Genomic DNA, 17850 nt, shown 5'->3' with positions numbered 1-17850 from the left:
GTTTCGAAGTAAACAATAGCCTACGCCACCACTGTGACGTCAAAAGCTGGTAATAGACTCACGTAAAATGTCGTGGGAAGGCTGATTTCATGGTAATAACGAAATTGGCTCTTGGCGGATTATTAGAAGCGAAATAATATACAGAAGATTTAAAAAATATGGTTAATATTACAGCGCGTAAGAGAGCTCTAAAACTTTTTCAAAATCCGAAAACTTTATTTTGTTAATCGAAAACATGGCACCGGGACGAATATCCAAAAGTAAATATCACGTTTTACAAGTTTGGCACGCAGCTAATTTCGGAACATTGTTATTGGCGTCGGTCGGGTTTTCATTACAAAAGCATAATTTTTGTTTTTCTTTCTGGCGGATGCTCCAACGCAATTCTGTTGTCGGAATTATGACATACGATGGGGACCCGTCGCGACCCGTGCTCAGGGATGGACTAGATATTACTTAAACCTTACTCAGCAATCACTGAGGAAGAGAAATCATCTATCAAGTTCCGTCAAATGCATTAACGTAATCAGAAAAACTATCAAGCAAATTTTAATGAGACTAGAACCACATTCAGTGAAGAATACTTTCGTTAATTATATGGATTAATCGTTGTCGACTTTACTTCATTTGTACTTTTTTTTCAGTTTTTATTTTTGTGTTTTTTTTGGATTAATGACCTGTCATAGAAAAAAGAAATATTATTATAAACAATTACTTTAGTATTGATGACGTGCCTGGTATTTATGACATGAACAATGGAGTTTTTGTATCGCTCGTTCTAAATATAAATTATAAATAATTAAAACGATTGTAATTTTTAAGATGTTTTGGTTATAAAAATCAAATAATAAAGAGACACGCAAAAATTCATAATTTTGTTATTAGTATTATTAATTTGTAATGACAGGCTTAAGACAGAAACAAGATCCGATATTTTTTTAAAACAATGTCAAAGGGATAAGGTTTGTTGTAGATATGTTTTTTTTTTTATTTCAAAATGCATCAATTATATTACAAAAATAAATACGAGAAAAAATATATTCTAAGTAAAGGGTGTATGCAACGAAACAGGGGGTAAAATTAGCATGATGCGTAATTTAGCAAGATAATTATAAATTCTAAAGGTTAATAAGAATTCGAAAAACAGCATTTATAAAAAAAAACGTTATTTTGCAAATAAATATTGACTCCCTGTATGGCATAATGAACGTCACACAATAAATTTGTAATTTTTGACTCAACTTATATTCTCCTCTAACTCAGTACAATCTTGAAAATATATTTCTGTGTAATGACCACCAGAGATACACAGCACCTAAAAGATGCAGCTCATACAGTAAAACAATAACTAAATGCAGACTCCACTAATGTGCATCTTTATTTATTTTTTTATTTTTTTTTACTTCTAGTAATAGTTAAATTTCATCTTTATTATTTTTAATTGCTAATCAACAGGCATTTAAATTTAAGTGTGGTTAAATCGGGCAACGCGAAAGAACTTCCTTAAATTATTTGAAAGAAAATCATAAACATTGAACAAATACAAAGGCAATATCAAAATTATGGTTGTTGGCTGCTTCAAAAATCGAAACATGCACACTCTCGTGCCTATAGCTACGTAACTCATTTCTTCCTGGATTAATGTTGTCATCATTATCATCATCTCGAGATTAATTTCTTAATTAAATACAGAAAAATAACAGGCTAAATTCAGGTGACAAATAGTGACGCGCATTGGTATTCCATAGCACACTTATATTTTCGTGACTATAAAACAAAATGCTAAGAAGAGATGGGGTTATGTATGTGTGCAAAAAAATGTCAGATGTAGTATTTTCTTTAAAATGAAATTATTCAGTACCGTAAATAAATGAGGAGCAAGATTTGTACAAGAATAACTTCGACCACGGAGCAGTCGATAGCGACCCTTGAACATTTCCTAAAGCTATGTAGAGTACACAAAAAAATGGCTACTTAAGGTTGAAGTTCAAAATTCAATTCTGAATAAGAAATATTAAGATTGTCCTATACCTAGTCGTTTTTTAGATATAAAGGTTTTTGCCCGGAAGAATAATCGTTTTGATTGAAATTAGTATGGCATAAATATTATGGAACATATAATAAGATAAATCACACACAATTGTTATATTTATTATTTTAACATTTTTTAAATTCTAAAATATTTTCTTCTATATGAAATCTTAGTGTTCTTCTAATTTGTTCTAGTTGTTGACCATTAATCATGGACCCTATTTAACAGCTCTTCGTGGTTATTTGTCGGCGTTTTCCATTGCACACTAAATTCTTAATGTGACGCTATAGAAAACACTAATTACTAAACTACTATATATTACAGTAGAGGTGATCTAGGTGGTCAGTTTCACGGGCCACGGAGTCTAATCCATATATCTTCAAGCATATTATTTAATCCGTCATTAACGCGATTATTGCAATGGGCGGCGCCCCATCGAATTGATGTTAAACCAAACAAAGATTTCTATGCACAAAACGTGTACCAAAAGGTAACCATTTCCTTCATACACTCTGTAAAGTTTTAGGAAATGCTCAAGGATGGCTGTAGACTGATCCGTGGTCGAAGTTATTCCTGTATAAATTTTGCTTCTAACTTGAGTAATTCCATTTTAAACAATGTACTGCGCATGACATTTTTTTATAGAAAATATCAATTATCGTAGAAACTGTCCGTTTTAGATATGGGATTAATGAGATAAGGGTTGTTCAGAATTTTATTTAGAATCTAAAAATGCAATACCATACAGGAGGTTCATTTAAAATAATAAAGCTGATATTGACCACGCCTACATGACTATGGTATGATATATACTCATTCCAAAATTCAGAATATAATAATAATTATCTCCAAAACAAATTAGCAGTTTGTGACAAGATTTGATTTTTGAATTTTGGTGCGGTCAGAACAGAGCGGCGATTCCGCACCTGCATTTGTCAACAAAGTCGGCATCTAAAAATAGGGGCGCTCTTTTCGAAGAGATTTTTGTATACCATGGACACGAAATTCGTCGATTTTACGATTTTTTACAGCAACACGTATATACGCGACAACTTATTTGTGCACGAAGGCGGGAGAAATTTATATTGTTGTTTGCTAATTTTGAAACTGTTGCGTAGCGTCAGCCATGAGCCAGTTTTATTTTTCTGAACGCGAAAACAAGCGAGACTCAACATCATTCGATTTCCAACTATTGTGAAGTAATTTGCTTGGCCTTTTGTTCCGACCAAGTGAGTAGGCTGTGATTTAGCTTTGTTTGGGTTTCATTTGGGAACGGTTTTAAAAGGATCGCGCATGCGCGTTAATGGTGAATCGACTTGAACCGTTCTGTGGCGATTTCAAAAATTTCACAGGCGTAGTTTCGGAAGGTTAAATCGCTGGTTCTCCAATCTCACTTCAAATTTATTAATGACGTCTTAAACTAACTTTTGCTTTTAACTATAGTTACGGGTGACCATTTTCGTTGTCTTCTGATGGGAAACTCCGTTAATATTGAAGATACACAGATGCCATTTGTCCATTACTTTTTTGTGACTTGAAAAATGATCAAATCAGATTTTAAATTATTGGTTTCCCATATTTTCATTAATATGAAAGATCATTTAGTTTACTTTTTTATTGCAGATTTTTAACGGAAATGAAATCAAGCCATGAAATTTTGAATTTAAAGTTTTGTCTTTCCAGGATCGGTATCTTAAACAATTTTATGAATAATTTTTATTTAATTCCTCTTTATTACAGTTCAATTAAAATTTTATTTCTGCAATTGGGTTTTGATTAGTCCTATAAATAACATCTTTCAGATTTTTTGTTATTTGAGGTTTTGTCCATATTATATTTTTCAGTTTTAAGCAAAATAACTTCAAATAATTATTATTTTTATCAATTCAACTGAAAGATAAATAGCATATTTCAAATTCATAAATAGCGTCTTGAAAGTAACTTTTGCTCTTAACTAAAGTTTTGGTTAGTGACTATTTTCGATGTATCCTCCGTTATTATTCAAAATATAAAGTTGCCATTTGGACATCATAATCCATAAATCAAAATGATTATATTTTTGCACGTAACATTCTGACTCTTTAGGTCGCCCTAAAAAAACCAATCTCCATTGCTTCACTAGCGGTGACGGCGAAAAGTTTGCTTTTTCTCAATAGGGACCTTAACTATTTTAAAAATCAAGAAACCCAGAAGAGTCAGTGTCAGTTGTTCTTAAAATAAAAAGCTGATTGCTGTAAAAGGGAAAATATTTTGTTGTTCTCTATTTAATAAAGATAAAATTTAATGAGATTCCCCTTCCGATTCATATGTCAAACATGGCAAGTGCGAGGAAAAATATTTTTAAGTCATTTTATTACGAGTTAAATGTCCTAAAATTTTTGTATTTATCATTTTTTGCCACAATTAATGTTTACGTAGCTAGGAGAATATTGAAAATCCGCAGACAGTCAGTTTTTTTTAAAATATGTAGTAACAACTGCAATTCTTAAATTAAGTCACCGTGTATGTTGGAGTGATGATCATGAGGATACAAGAAAATATGCCTAAATCGGTGTTTTTGTGTTTCAATTTTGCAAAAATATTTATAAACCAAAACAAAGCTATAGCCTTCAGCGAAACAAAGGACGGTTTCAGGATGCTGCAGTTGAAGTATTACCGTGACGAGGATGGATATAATTTCCGATACATGCCGGACATTAGATATTATTATGACGACAAAATTCAGCGTCCTCTGAGTTCGTTTTACGATTACCCGTTCCGAACGAGGGTTTGGGTACCTTACGGTAACTTGAGGGTGTTCTGCGACTACATGCCGTCCAATCTTCCCTTTGAGATTCAGAGGGTGAGTTTTTGAAAGTACAGCGGTATCATTAAACGCGATTTTTTTAATCTGACCTGGATTCCGACGAACGCCACTTTTTCCAGACCAGCAACCCGTTATACTTTAAACATTGGGCAACGAAGAGACGGTTGGTGGAATATTGAGTCATCGAGGATGTGACAATTCCACACACAATTGTTTTTACATAATTTTTTTGTTATAAGCATACGACTGTATGAAGTTGATATGTAAATAAAAGTTAGCCAGCCAATTGGGTTTAGTTTAACCAAATTTATTTGCAATGCCGGTTCTATTTATTGTGACCTATCCTACGCATTTCATTGCATATCACATGAAATCCTATTAGGAAAACTCAACAACAACATTAAATAGTTCTTTTCGCAGGTGATAAGAACTTGGCATGCTCAGAAGTGTTACACAAAAAATTTAACAAAATATTTCAAACTTCTTAGATTAACTTTAATATCCCACGAGGTTAATAATCTTGAAAAATAAAATTTTAAAAATCCAACCTTAAAGTTCAATCAATCTATATCTGCACGAAAGTTTCAAAGAACATAAATTTGTTAAAACAGCTACCTAAAACTGAGGACATTGGAGCCTGACTGAAGGGTTTTCACGAATTAATAGTTTTTAAGATTTGGACGTTCACGCACTTTGCTTCATTTTTTTAAAAATAAACTCTCTTAAAACAAAGTTAGTAGTAGCTTTATATGTTGTTCAAGAAATTTTGGATCTTCCGACAGACATGTACGTGTGAGCTAAGTATATGTTTACTACCTATTTTGAATCCTGACTTCTAGTGTCTTATGTGTTTTAATTGAGGTGTATTTGATGTCTTTAGTTTTTGTTGGCTTTTATTTTAAAATTGTATTGTATTTTGACCTTAAGACCTATCTAAAATTTGTATTTGAATTAGGGTCATTTTGGAACATTCAAAATTTTGACAATATTAAGGTAGTTTTTAAACAAGTGTCAGCAAGTACTTTGGGTGACGTCACTAGGTGGCCCGACTCCCAAAACGCGAATCAACGTTGTCCTTTCAACTGCTTTTAATGCTTATAAATTAGGTATGTTCAACTTCAGTTTCTCTAATGTGCCTACGTAAAGAAAACTTTTAATATCGCTAATCAAGTTTGCACCTAACGCGCCTTAGAGGAACGCGAACTTGAATTAAACGCCTGTATATACAATTGTAAACCGTTTTAAAAATACCAAGTCGCATTAACTTAAAATGCATTAAATATGTGGATTATCTCCCTTGAATTCAGATTAAACATTCGTGTAAACACAAAATGCGCATTATCTGTCAGTGCTATCAGACAATTGCTAACAAAAACGCATACAACAGTTGGTATAATATTAACATAAAACCACTAACATTGAGATTATAATTGTTCATACTTTGTTATCCAAAACATAGCGGATTTTTTAATTATTTGTTAAAATTTTAACTCTATGAAGGTGCAAAACAATTAATCATCTGTTCAAAGAAAACAAATATTTCAGTGTAAATTTTAAAATTCAATGTCGCAAATCGCATTATAAGTTAATGCGCATTAAGTATTTGTGTAAACTTGGTTACCGTACTTACTCGTGGATCAGATATTCATTCGGTTAATACTCGCCATAGGGGGCTGTTTACTGTTCCCAAACATACTTCAGCCCAGTTTCAGCGCAGTTTCACGTACAATGCTATCAAGGTTTACAACAAACTCCCTCTCTAACTGAGATCAATCACCTCACTAACTTCATTCAAACCAAAACTTAAGCAATACATTTATCATAATAGAGACCGATCATAAAACTAGTAACTATCAAATTGTATATATGTATTTTTTTCTTCGAATTCACACTAGCAGAGTCTACCATTTTGAATGAATGTCTAGATATATATAATTTATATGCTATATTTTATTTTATAAATTCTGTCATATACTCGTTTTAGGGGGCTGCATGAGAGCAACTATGTTGGATGCCACCCCCACAGTTATATATTTTTGTAAAATATCTCCGTCGAAACCGAATAAAGGCCCTTTATTATTATTATTATTATTACTTAACAAAAGATTGGAACGATTTTACGTGCAGCATAATCTCGAATTAAAAAGTCGGTGTCATTAAGCATTGTTTTGGGTGCTGAAACAAAAATTTAGGCAACTTTTGTGTATTAATTTTAAAAAAATGGAGTACATTATATTACATTAATACATACATTACATTACATTAATATGTGCGTGCAACTTTTGCACTATATACTATAGCTATAGTAGATCAGTCGATAATAGAACCTGAACCTGAGAAAGCTCTTTTGTAAGTGGATGGGAACTAAGATGAAATAAGAATTAGAGATGCAGTTGTAAATATGTTACAGTGTAGAATTAAACTGACTACGTATCTATAGAAATCGTGTTTTATTTAATTTTGTATTCACTAACTCAATAACCTAATAATAAACCATTTAAGAATTTTAAAAAGTACGCAAGGTTTCTTTCTTTCTCGTAGAACTTCCATTTCACTATTTTTCGCGTATCAAAGCCATAACTTCTTAATATGCTGTCTCAGATTCGAACAAAATTTTTGGTGTTAGGGTTCAGTATTTTACGACTATTTTCCATATTTTTATCAGAAATTTGGGTGTTGATTAGAATCTCTGAAATTTCTTTTGGTGACTTTAACAAGATAGTGGGTAACATGACAATTTTTTTTAGTTGTATTCTTTTAAAAATAGAAGAATTAAAATTTTCCTAGGTACTTACACAAAGTAACCATTACTTTGGATGATCGCCATTATTAAATAGTAATGATCTTGATTGTATTTTTGGATAGAATTAATTTTACGTCTTTCTAGTAAATAAAACAATCCGCAAGTCAGGTTAGAATAGTCTAAAATCTTCAACAAGGCAGAAAACATGTTCCAACGCGAAGGTCTGCTTAATTTAGAATTGATGGTGCCCGGTTTCAAGCAAAAATCGATTGAACGATACTTTTATCAACCGGTTTTATAATTTAAAACAATACAAAAGATTCAGATAAAAAATACTAATTCATAGTAGTTACAACGCTTATTTTACTGAAACACACAATAATAGACACATGGAAAATGTGTTTGGTAAACGACATCTTATTACTAAAGCAGCCATTTTTAACTATCAATAAGCGTTTGTTAAAATTTGCTGAATTGAAGTTTCTATTGTTGCTCGGTATAATTTTTCTAATATTAGAGTGAAACTAACATAGTCTAGGAGTCGAGATCCTTTAAGTTGATCATCTGAATGCTGCATAGGGAATCGATAAGATGATATTATTTTCCAGAATTCAATGCCTGTGTTAGCTCTAAATAGTCACTCTACAGGAATTAACACTTGGGAAAAAAATTACACCAAAACTACCGCATCTCGGTGGGTAGGGTTGTGTTTACGGATTTTGGTGTTAAACTATTACCATTACTATCACAGATCAAGGTGTTTGGATTACACAAACAACAGATTGCATATTGGTTAGTCAGTAATAAAAAAGAATTTCCAAAAAATACAAATTACGCCTATATTACACAATAAACGTGTTGTATGTTGAATCTGATGATTTTGTATAATTTTCTATCAAAAACATTAAAATTAAACCCCAAAAAATGACCATTACCACAATGAAATGTATTTGTAACTTATGGTTGCTCGCAGCAACCACCACAACAACAACGGCATGTCAAATATGCATCCCCAAAGGTCTCAATTTCAATTTGGTGCCGCTAAGGAATATTTTGTTATAAATTTTCTTAACATATTATTCACAACTCTGGCATCAGTCTAGTTCCAGCTGTTGAAATTATTACGGCTTTTATTTAAGTTATTTTCTGCTGTTCCACCTTTCTTTATTTACACTCATATCAGGAATTGTTCCAAAATTCTTAAATAGAAGAAAATAATTTTGTTGACTTATGGTGAATGTGCTAAATAAATTGATTTCAACATGCAATGATGAGATTTTCAGAATGTTTATAATTTACCCAACAGGATCATTTAGCACCGGTTTTTATAACCCCTTTTAATTGAAAGTGCTATCTATAAAATAAACAAATCGCTTTAATTATTTTTAGTTACGCGCTGACAACTACGTATTCTTATTTAATGAATCATGAATAACGCTGGAAATAGGACCAATAATGGAATTAAATGAGCTAAAATGGTAAATACGGACCAAATCAATAGTTAACATAATATTGTGGTTGCAAAATCTTGGCCCTTGTTTTACTGATTGGTTCAAATTTTGTAGGAGAAAGATAAAGAAGATGCTTATTGAATTAACTTTAATGTAAGGTAATGATGTAATATAGTGATAATGTTGATATTGTCACTGGTTTAAGTAAACTATTCCACGTTGTTCCAACAAACAAAGTTCAGGCACACAATTCGAATTAATTAAGGACACAAAATTCTAAATAAGAAATTAATTTTAAACTACTAATTTTCTTTAAGATTATTCACGATACTTCTCTTCTGAAGTATTTTTCTTGAATTATTGTTATAACTTGTTATGGCACAGTCCTTAGGATTGTTGGTCTTTTGTTAATTTTACTTTTTGAAGCCACTCTGTATGACCAACATACATGATTCTTGTACAAGTTCATTTTCTCACCAAGCAGGACATTTTAGGAAGAGGCATTTTTTTCGTAGAGTTAATAATTAGACATTTTTTTATTTGGTAAGCACTTCCGAACAAGCTGTATACATCTTGTAATGAACTCTGTAGATCGGTTTTTCAATTACTTACTAACCAAAACACAAAGTAAAAATAAAAAGTGAGCGAGTATGTCCGATTAATGACAAAATTATGCGACACACATATCATTACAGGCAAGCAATTTAAAATATTTTCTAAACCGAGTCCGCCATTTTGGCGGACGCCCAATTACTTCGGGCGTTAAGTACATGCTCGCCTCTTTATAAACCGAAAGTTTCCACTTCGCGAGTAAACAGTGAACTCGAAAATTTCGACGTCGTCTTAGAAATCAATCTGTAAGTTTACCTTTTGCATTTATCCGTTCTTTATAAATTTTATAAATGTCTACGTCTATCTAGAACGCGGTGTTATCGTTTCGTTCGTTTCGTTCGTGCGAAAACAAGAAATGTCAAACGCGGGAATGATCGCGACGCACGCTAGAGTATTAACGATATTAAACTGATCGCAAAAAAAAAAATCAATACGACTTACTGCTGGTCTGAAATAAATTCTGAATTTTTTTGTATAAATGCTTCATTTATGTTAGATACAGTGGTTTTACATACAAACTGAGTCTTGACTTAAGATGGAGGAGCAACCTGCAGGTATGTATTTTAAAAAATTATATTACATTTATAGAAGCGATCTCTATAATAGTTCTTTTAATTAAATATTGGAAGGATTAATAATCATACAAGGAACATAAAGTATGGTTTTGAGGAAACTTTAGTTAACTGTTCTCCTGAATCAGTTTCTTATTACTCATTGAACATCCACTTTTTTTATGGTGAAAAAACTGGCTGCTACTTTAAGCTAATTTTCCATTAAAATTTGCAACATTCCAATATTTTAAGGGCATTCTACATGAAAAAATGAGGAAAATGGTTTCTGAAATGTATAATTTTAAAGTGTGTGTCAAACTTTTAAAAAATATATTAAATATCCCTTGTTGGAATTTGTTGAAATTTGGTATTTTTATTTGTTGTGACAAAAGGATTATTGAGATAACTGGAAGATATTTTGAACAGTTATTGTAGGCGTAATAATAATAATATCCAGGCAATTAAATAAAATCACTTTTAAACATTTTTTTTAACCTAGTACAATTTGTATTAATTAGTTAATTAGTAGCTACTCAACCGGTACCGATCTTATTATTATTATAATATTATGAGATTTTTGGACAACAAGATGATAGGCCTTCCGGACCTAACACCGGGTATGTAAAGCATCAGGCCAAACGGTAATTTTAGTGCCTGAATTAAAAAAGGAGAAAATAAGTCATTTGTGTGAATTTTTTGTTGAAAAAATTCGTGAAATTTTGGCTGCAACACCCTTTGACCCAAATATTCTAATCTAGATAGAGATGCGTTATTCTCTTTTCACTACATATAAAACTACCATATTACAAGGAATCTGGATACCGGTTATGAAAGATATTAATACAAAACTGGTTAAGATTTGTTGCCAATTAGGAACATGCAATAAGAATTTTTTTTCGACAACGAAGCAAGATACGAAAAAACGTCAAGAGCTCAGGTGACATATTACATTTTTTCGCTGCTAAGATAAGCTTCAAAAAAAAAATTAGGCTACGTCGTCTTAGGGTTTTGGTTAGTTTAGAAAAAACTAATATCTTATGTGGACAACGTTAATTCTAGTGCTTTTTTTAACAGTAAACAGTAAAAGAGATGTTTCATTGTACAGGATACAATACAATACAAAAGATACAAAATCAAACGAACTGTATCCTTTAGTGACGAAAATGCTATTCTTAAGAAAACGAGCACAAACTTTACAGGCCTTTAAAAAAAAATTAAATCCGCAAATGTAAACCATTTTTTAACCATACCATAGAGATCGGCAATAAAATTCTAAACGACAACATGAACTTTCACATGCTAATATACAGTATGTATATTAACACGGAAAATCAATCTCAATGTGAATGTCGTTTACTTTTGGTTGTATTGGGTTCAACTTTTAACTGTAATTATTTTTTGTAGCTTGTTTTTTCTTATTATCTCTTTACTTATATCATTATTCAAGATCGGAGATAAATAGCAATAATTATCCGTATTGTTTTATACACATTAATTTTTTTAGTAAAATTTCAGAATACGTGTGATCTTTTTTAGACTCCCAAGCAATAAAATTGCGAAACGTCAATCATGTAAGAAAGTTTTTATAAACCCAGCACAAAATTCATCAATATATTCCATAATATTGAAAGAGAACCTGCTTAAAATTTTACTTTATTAGTTTAAATTTTTTGTTTATTATTTATTTATTATTATTTTTATTAGTTATTATAATTACAATAATGCCCATAAATAAATTTATAGACAGGATGCTTAAAGTGAAATACGATCCAGTTCATGGTGCGGATTACGAATATCTGTTCGAATATCGATACACCCCCGACTATCGAAAGTTACACCCCATCGAATTCTATTTTAATTGGCCTTGGAAATACAGATACTGGTTTCAAAACCAACCGTATAGAAGGCAATTGTACAAAATTCTCCGCGTGAGTATAAACCTGATGTATACAATACATTATTCGGATCATAATTCGGAATTATTTTTCAGCTTAGGGAGCTGACTTACTTGAGATGAGGAAGGAAAGTTACAAAATTTCGGTGTTAAATATGCGAATATATTTCTTTTTTTAGTTTGCGTATTTTTATTAACTATTTTCCAAGGAACCACATTTACAATTACATTGTTGATGTTGAGCGGTACAAATTTACACTACATAATTTATTTATGATTTAAAAACAAGATAATTCAGGCTCAGCTCGAGATGTTGGAGTTTTGAAGATTGGAAAATTATCCATTTTCTACGTGGAGGCCTTGGTGGTGATAGATAGCACTTGATCCATAATTCTCTGTCTAACATTTTATTCCATATTTCAATTTTATTATTTATAAATCTTTCCTGAATTAGTGGCCCAAACTATAAAAGTATATTCTACGTTCTACGAAAATAGTTTTTTATTAATATTTCCGAAACAGGTTTAGAGAAGGTTTTGAAAATGTAGCGTTTTAGTCACTTTGCCATGCTGAATCTGATTTTAAAATTACAAATATTTTAATGGGGGTCTTAAATTTTGAGGGACACAACAAAAACTGCAATAACTTTTTCGTGGGTTACCTGTTAGACTTTTTTCTTATAAAATGAGCCGTTTTCGAGGAAAATGGATTTAAAAAATATGGTGTTTAATATGCCCATTCGATTTATCAAAAATTAAAAAAAACATTTTGATGGATGAGAATCCACTGGCGAACTTCTAAATGATTTGGAAAGCCTTCGGGTCCAAAATTGGATAATGGTAATGAAGTATTCCTTGCATTCTCATCATTATATCAAGCCAAAAATTCATTTTTTTACTCCTTTCCGGACGCTAGATTAGTGTACAAATAGGTATTTTACAACCTATTTGTACACTGATCTAGCGTCCGGAAAGTGTCACTTTACCACGTCAGTTTCGTGTCCCACGGATTCGAGCCCCTTCGGACATTTCCGGGATTTTACCGCACGGATTTGGGAGCAATCGGATGTTTTCGCAGATTTTTCCGCACGGCTTGAATTTTGACGTTTGTAAATTCTGACGATTATGTCAGTGAAAATATTGTGTTGTTTGGCAAAAATGTACCCAAAAATTAACGGCAGTAGAAAGAGTATAGTATGCGATACGTTTGAGTAATTCGTTTATTAAACAGTAGCTCCGCTGCGCTCCGCTCGTGCCAAATTCATGACTTAAATGCCATTTACCGAACTTGTTGCATAATATACTATTACCTGCGTCATAGAATTGGAAAATAACGTGGAAACTTTTTCGTTTTCGTTTCGATTGGTAATTTATATAAACACGTCCATGTGTCCTGGGGTTCTACGGTTATTTAAAGATATTTAAGGATTAAATAAAAAATTGCTAATAATTTCAGTAGATTTTCATTGAATGTATAAACAATATTTATTTATTTTTAAAAATTTAAGGTTTTGGATTTATAGAAAATCCTGGAACCTTCACCAACCTCCTTGAAAATATTTTCGAAAGTCAAAACAGAATTCGTTCAACTCTTAAGAAAAATTGAGTTAAATAAACCCTACATTTTTGAAAACAGGAAAAAAGATATTTTTTCTCTGAATTAATATAGATTGTGGTATGAAGAAATATTTTTTTTAATGTTTTTTTCTTTTTGTTCCTATCGATTTGAAAAAATTAAGAAAGAACTACAAAACTCTTATATATGAAAACTTTTGTATCTCTTGAAATAAGAAAGTTAATAGGAAATGACGGTTATAAGGGAACACACAGTACATATGTTAGAAAATACTTTTCGATATGGTAGTCTGTATGGAAATATTCCTTCGTGCTCCCGCACAGCGACACGCGTATTACCATTGCAATAACAGTAATTAAAATTAAAGACACTGTAAATGAGAAACATTTTAATTTTTAATGAATAAATATGATGGTAACTCTATTTCGCATTATAAAAGTCCTTTCTGCAACAGCACTGTCTGCCCATACTACTATTCTATAAAACAGTGTTGAGTGCACCACGAAGAGAATGTGAGTGTCATCGAGTGATTAATTTCGAAGAATTAATCAGAAATGAAATGTTTGCGGTGGTGTCCTCTGCGAGTTTATAATTGACGAAAATAGTCTCGCCTGGCTTTTGTCCAACGAAGCTTTTCGTTTACTTTTGCAAAAATTTCGACTACATTTATTCACAACGATCGTAGAGTGCGGTGGTGCGACAACAGTGCCTAATAAAATAGGCTAGTGAGTATTTTTGGGAGTAGGCGTCGGAAAACACTCGTTACATTGACGCTTGCAGAGATGTCATTGAGGGCGCGTTACAATCCCGTATATGGACGCGAGTTATACTTGGGAGACACCAGATACGTTCCCGATTATCGGCTTCACAGATCGTACGAATTTTACGATTTTTGGCCGATGAAACTTAAGATTAGATTGTGGAATAGACCGTTCAGACGCTGGCTGACGTCTCCATCGTTAGTGAGTATCTATCGGAAGTGGCGTTCGTTTTAAAACTGGATATAATTTACTTTCAGTTCAGGCAACAGCTTTATTCCAACAAGAGTGATCTGATACTCGAATCGGCAACTTCGCGATTGTCCCGTTCCATCGTTAGATATTAGCATTGCATTTATTTTATTGTATTCGTAAACATTATATTTGATTTAAGTTACTGGGTGTTTTTAATCGGCACGCCCCTGTTGTCAATTTGGCAAAATTAGCTGTATTAAAATCAAACTTGTCACGTAAATAGTGAAATTATGTTATTTGTAATTAACATCTGTGTGTTAATGGTAAAAAATGAAAACAAAAAAAAAACAAAAAAACAGAATAATCAAAAATAAACGAATAGCTAAATGAAAAACTACAAAATTGCAAAATTGCATCTATTTAATCTTGTCGACCTTCACTTGAAAAAGTGCTTGCCTTTTTAACAGGCAATTTTCTTATATTTGAAATCAATGAATCTGTCGAAACTAAAAAAATATGAATTAAATCTTCATTGCATTTTTTTCTTGATATTTTTCTGGTATTGTGTTTTCGACAACGGCTCTATTCTTTATATAAAAGTAACGATTTTATGACATCAGTGAGTACCTAGTTTCTGTATAGAAACAGGAATATTAAACCAAGGATAAAGTCTTACAAACCGTTTTGCAGTGTCCAAGGTCTAAATTGATCAAATCAAGATTAAATAAAGCTTGGAGAATAAAGGAAAAACGACGAATAAGTGTTTCATTGACCTCAGTGATTTCGTTAGCTTTTGAGCAGACCTCAAGAAACCTGCGACAGCAGTTTCTGTCATTATTTTCCGAGGTATCCTCATACCTTTCCTTTACAGAATCAATGAAAAGACCCAGTTCTGATTTAAAAGAAGATATAATTTATTTGTTTCTTTCTTCAAATGCACTTTTTTTTTCATTTGCGTCCTGAACTTGCTATTTTTTTACGTCTTGCCTGTATGACAGATGCAGAAAGCATTCAAAAAATTGTGTGTGCATTTATTGTAGAAAGGCCTAATTGAAATGACTTATTTTGATGCGGTCATCTTAAGATCTCTTCTAAATTTTTCATATCTTTCGGACTAGCTCCACACACTTGAGACGCAGAATTTCCCATTAACAAATTGTAAATTTCCATATCCATCATTGTTTTATGTAAAATTCTAGATGAATTTTGTGGCCAGAAAATGTGAATAGATTTTCTATCTTTACTTCTGTATATTCAATTTCTGATCTAGCAACTTCGGCTGTTGCTTTACCAAATCTAAAAAACGAATTTGCCTATAAAATCATTTGGTGAGTATCTAGATTTTACTTTGGTGTCAGGTGGTCATTTTCACTTTTTTTTTAAGTTTTGGGACTATTCTGTGTTGCTGCTACTGGTTGTTTACTTTAGGGAGTTGCTTAAAAGTAACAATGTTGGATGTTGGCCCCAACTAATATTATTAATATTCTACCTAATGTGTTTTTGTCTAAAAGGCTTTTTATTATTATTATCTAATATTTTTTAACTTCTTTTCGTAGTAGATAGAGACTATATCTTTGTTGTTATTTTAGTAGTTTTCCTGACTAAACCAATAAATAAGGAAAAATTAACAGAGAGCCATGATGAACTAATATTAATATTCATTGAACGACTTTTGAAAGACCTCATTACTATGTGCTTAATATAATAATTTTGAATCGGAAAGGCCAGGTAAAAAAGGAAATTGCTACCAGAATTCTCCCGTACTTAGAATTCAAACTGTTTTCAATTCTTTAGGGGTACTTTAGATGTTGATATCTTTTTCATGTCGTTCAAAAGAAAACTGAAACAATTATTTCTTGTCTCTTAAAACTTAAAAAAGCAATGTTTTTTTTTTAATTTTTTATTCTCTGTTTTTTCCACAAATAATTTTTATACGACCTGACGATCAGATTTTTTGATATACAGAAAATTCTTAGCTTACGCGTGATAATTTGAAAATTCCTTTGGTGGATGATAGACTTCGGAACGCAGGAGAAGATTATTAAGAAATTGTTTAGCAACAAATATTTTTTAATTTTAAACATTAGTTTTAATGTGCTGTTTTCTGAATATTATATTTTATTTAAGTTCTTGGTGTTATTAGTCCGCTCGTCACGGGAAAAAGAAACCACACAGGCATTAGTGAGAACGTTAAAGTTAAACATAAACATAAGTACAACAGAAAATGAAATTGATTTAATTATTTCTTTTATAAATGGTTTTCATAATTTGATCGACATTTTAGTGGATTTATGAATAAACTAATAAAATGAAGAATTAAAGTGGCACTGGAATAGGATGGACTAATTGTAATAGGTAGCCAACGAAAGATTTTTGTAAAGCCTCATTAACATGGTATATTTATAACAATTTGGAATGGGAAAGCGCGGACAAAAAAAGAAAATTACTCTAAATAAATGTAGAAGTCGCAGGAAAATAGAAAATTTGAAATAATAATAATAATAAAAAATAAATACAAAAAAAAATTATGCAAATTAAAATTATGAAGAAAATTTTTAGCAACATATTAACATTCAACTAGATCCAGTTTTTCTTCCTACCTACGGTTACCTATTTGCAATCAATTTTTTTTAAAGAGGTTTCCTTTTATTAGTGTCCCGACATTGATTTTTATAGATTATTACCAATGGAAAAATATGTTTCGGCAATTTAACAAAACAAAGTTATAGTTAAACGAAACGAGGAATAAAGGAGTTTACAGCGGAAAATTGTTTTTAGGATCGCCTTTGTTCTTCAAATTAAATTCGACAAAATTCGACAAAGAAAATGTCCCGTAGTAGATGGAATCATTATCTCGTTGGAAATTCAAATTGGTTCAATTATACATAGAGGACGGACAACTTCGAATGACCTGTTTTAAGGAAAGGCCGCCAACTAATTACATCCGAAGCAAATTTCTAACCTGCCATAAAATTTTTGAGTGAACTGTTTCCGCTTTCGGAATTAGTACACATTATCGGAATAAGTATTGCCGACTGTATTGCAGTATATTGCTGCACTTATATGGAAAACATATGAAAAAACAATAGCATATAAAAACTATGCCATGAAACAAATAAATACAACCACAAAAAACTAATAATTTTAAGGAACTTGGTGCTGTTATACAGAAATGGCCTACTCCGCCATTTAAGATCTTCATAAGGTATTTCTCTAAGGTACTATCTTGAGCT

At 31.6% G+C, this 17850-nt stretch overlaps 1 protein-coding gene and 2 long non-coding RNA genes across 7 annotated transcripts in view; all 3 read left to right on the top strand.

Moving 5' to 3' along the window:
• LOC132696645 (uncharacterized abhydrolase domain-containing protein DDB_G0269086-like) overlaps positions 1–17850 on the top strand; it is a 147771-nt gene that overhangs the window by 62455 nt on the left and 67466 nt on the right. The gene's annotated exons all lie outside the window — the stretch shown is intronic.
• On the top strand, positions 3104–5147 carry LOC132696690 (uncharacterized). Its single transcript, XR_009618064.1, has 3 exons — positions 3104–3261; positions 4667–4874; positions 4958–5147. It is a non-coding gene; the product is annotated as an uncharacterized LOC132696690 (long non-coding RNA).
• LOC132696685 (uncharacterized) lies at positions 13782–15011 on the top strand. The gene is made up of 2 exons (XR_009618063.1): positions 13782–14626; positions 14683–15011. It is a non-coding gene; the product is annotated as an uncharacterized LOC132696685 (long non-coding RNA).

The sequence above is a fragment of the Cylas formicarius genome, unplaced genomic scaffold (genome assembly GCF_029955315.1).
Source record: "Cylas formicarius isolate icCylForm1 unplaced genomic scaffold, icCylForm1.1 PGA_scaffold_10__41_contigs__length_53128322, whole genome shotgun sequence".
NCBI lineage: Eukaryota > Metazoa > Arthropoda > Insecta > Coleoptera > Brentidae > Cylas > Cylas formicarius.
Note: the sequence above shows the minus strand (reverse complement) of the source record. Positions and strands in the feature narration are given on the sequence as shown.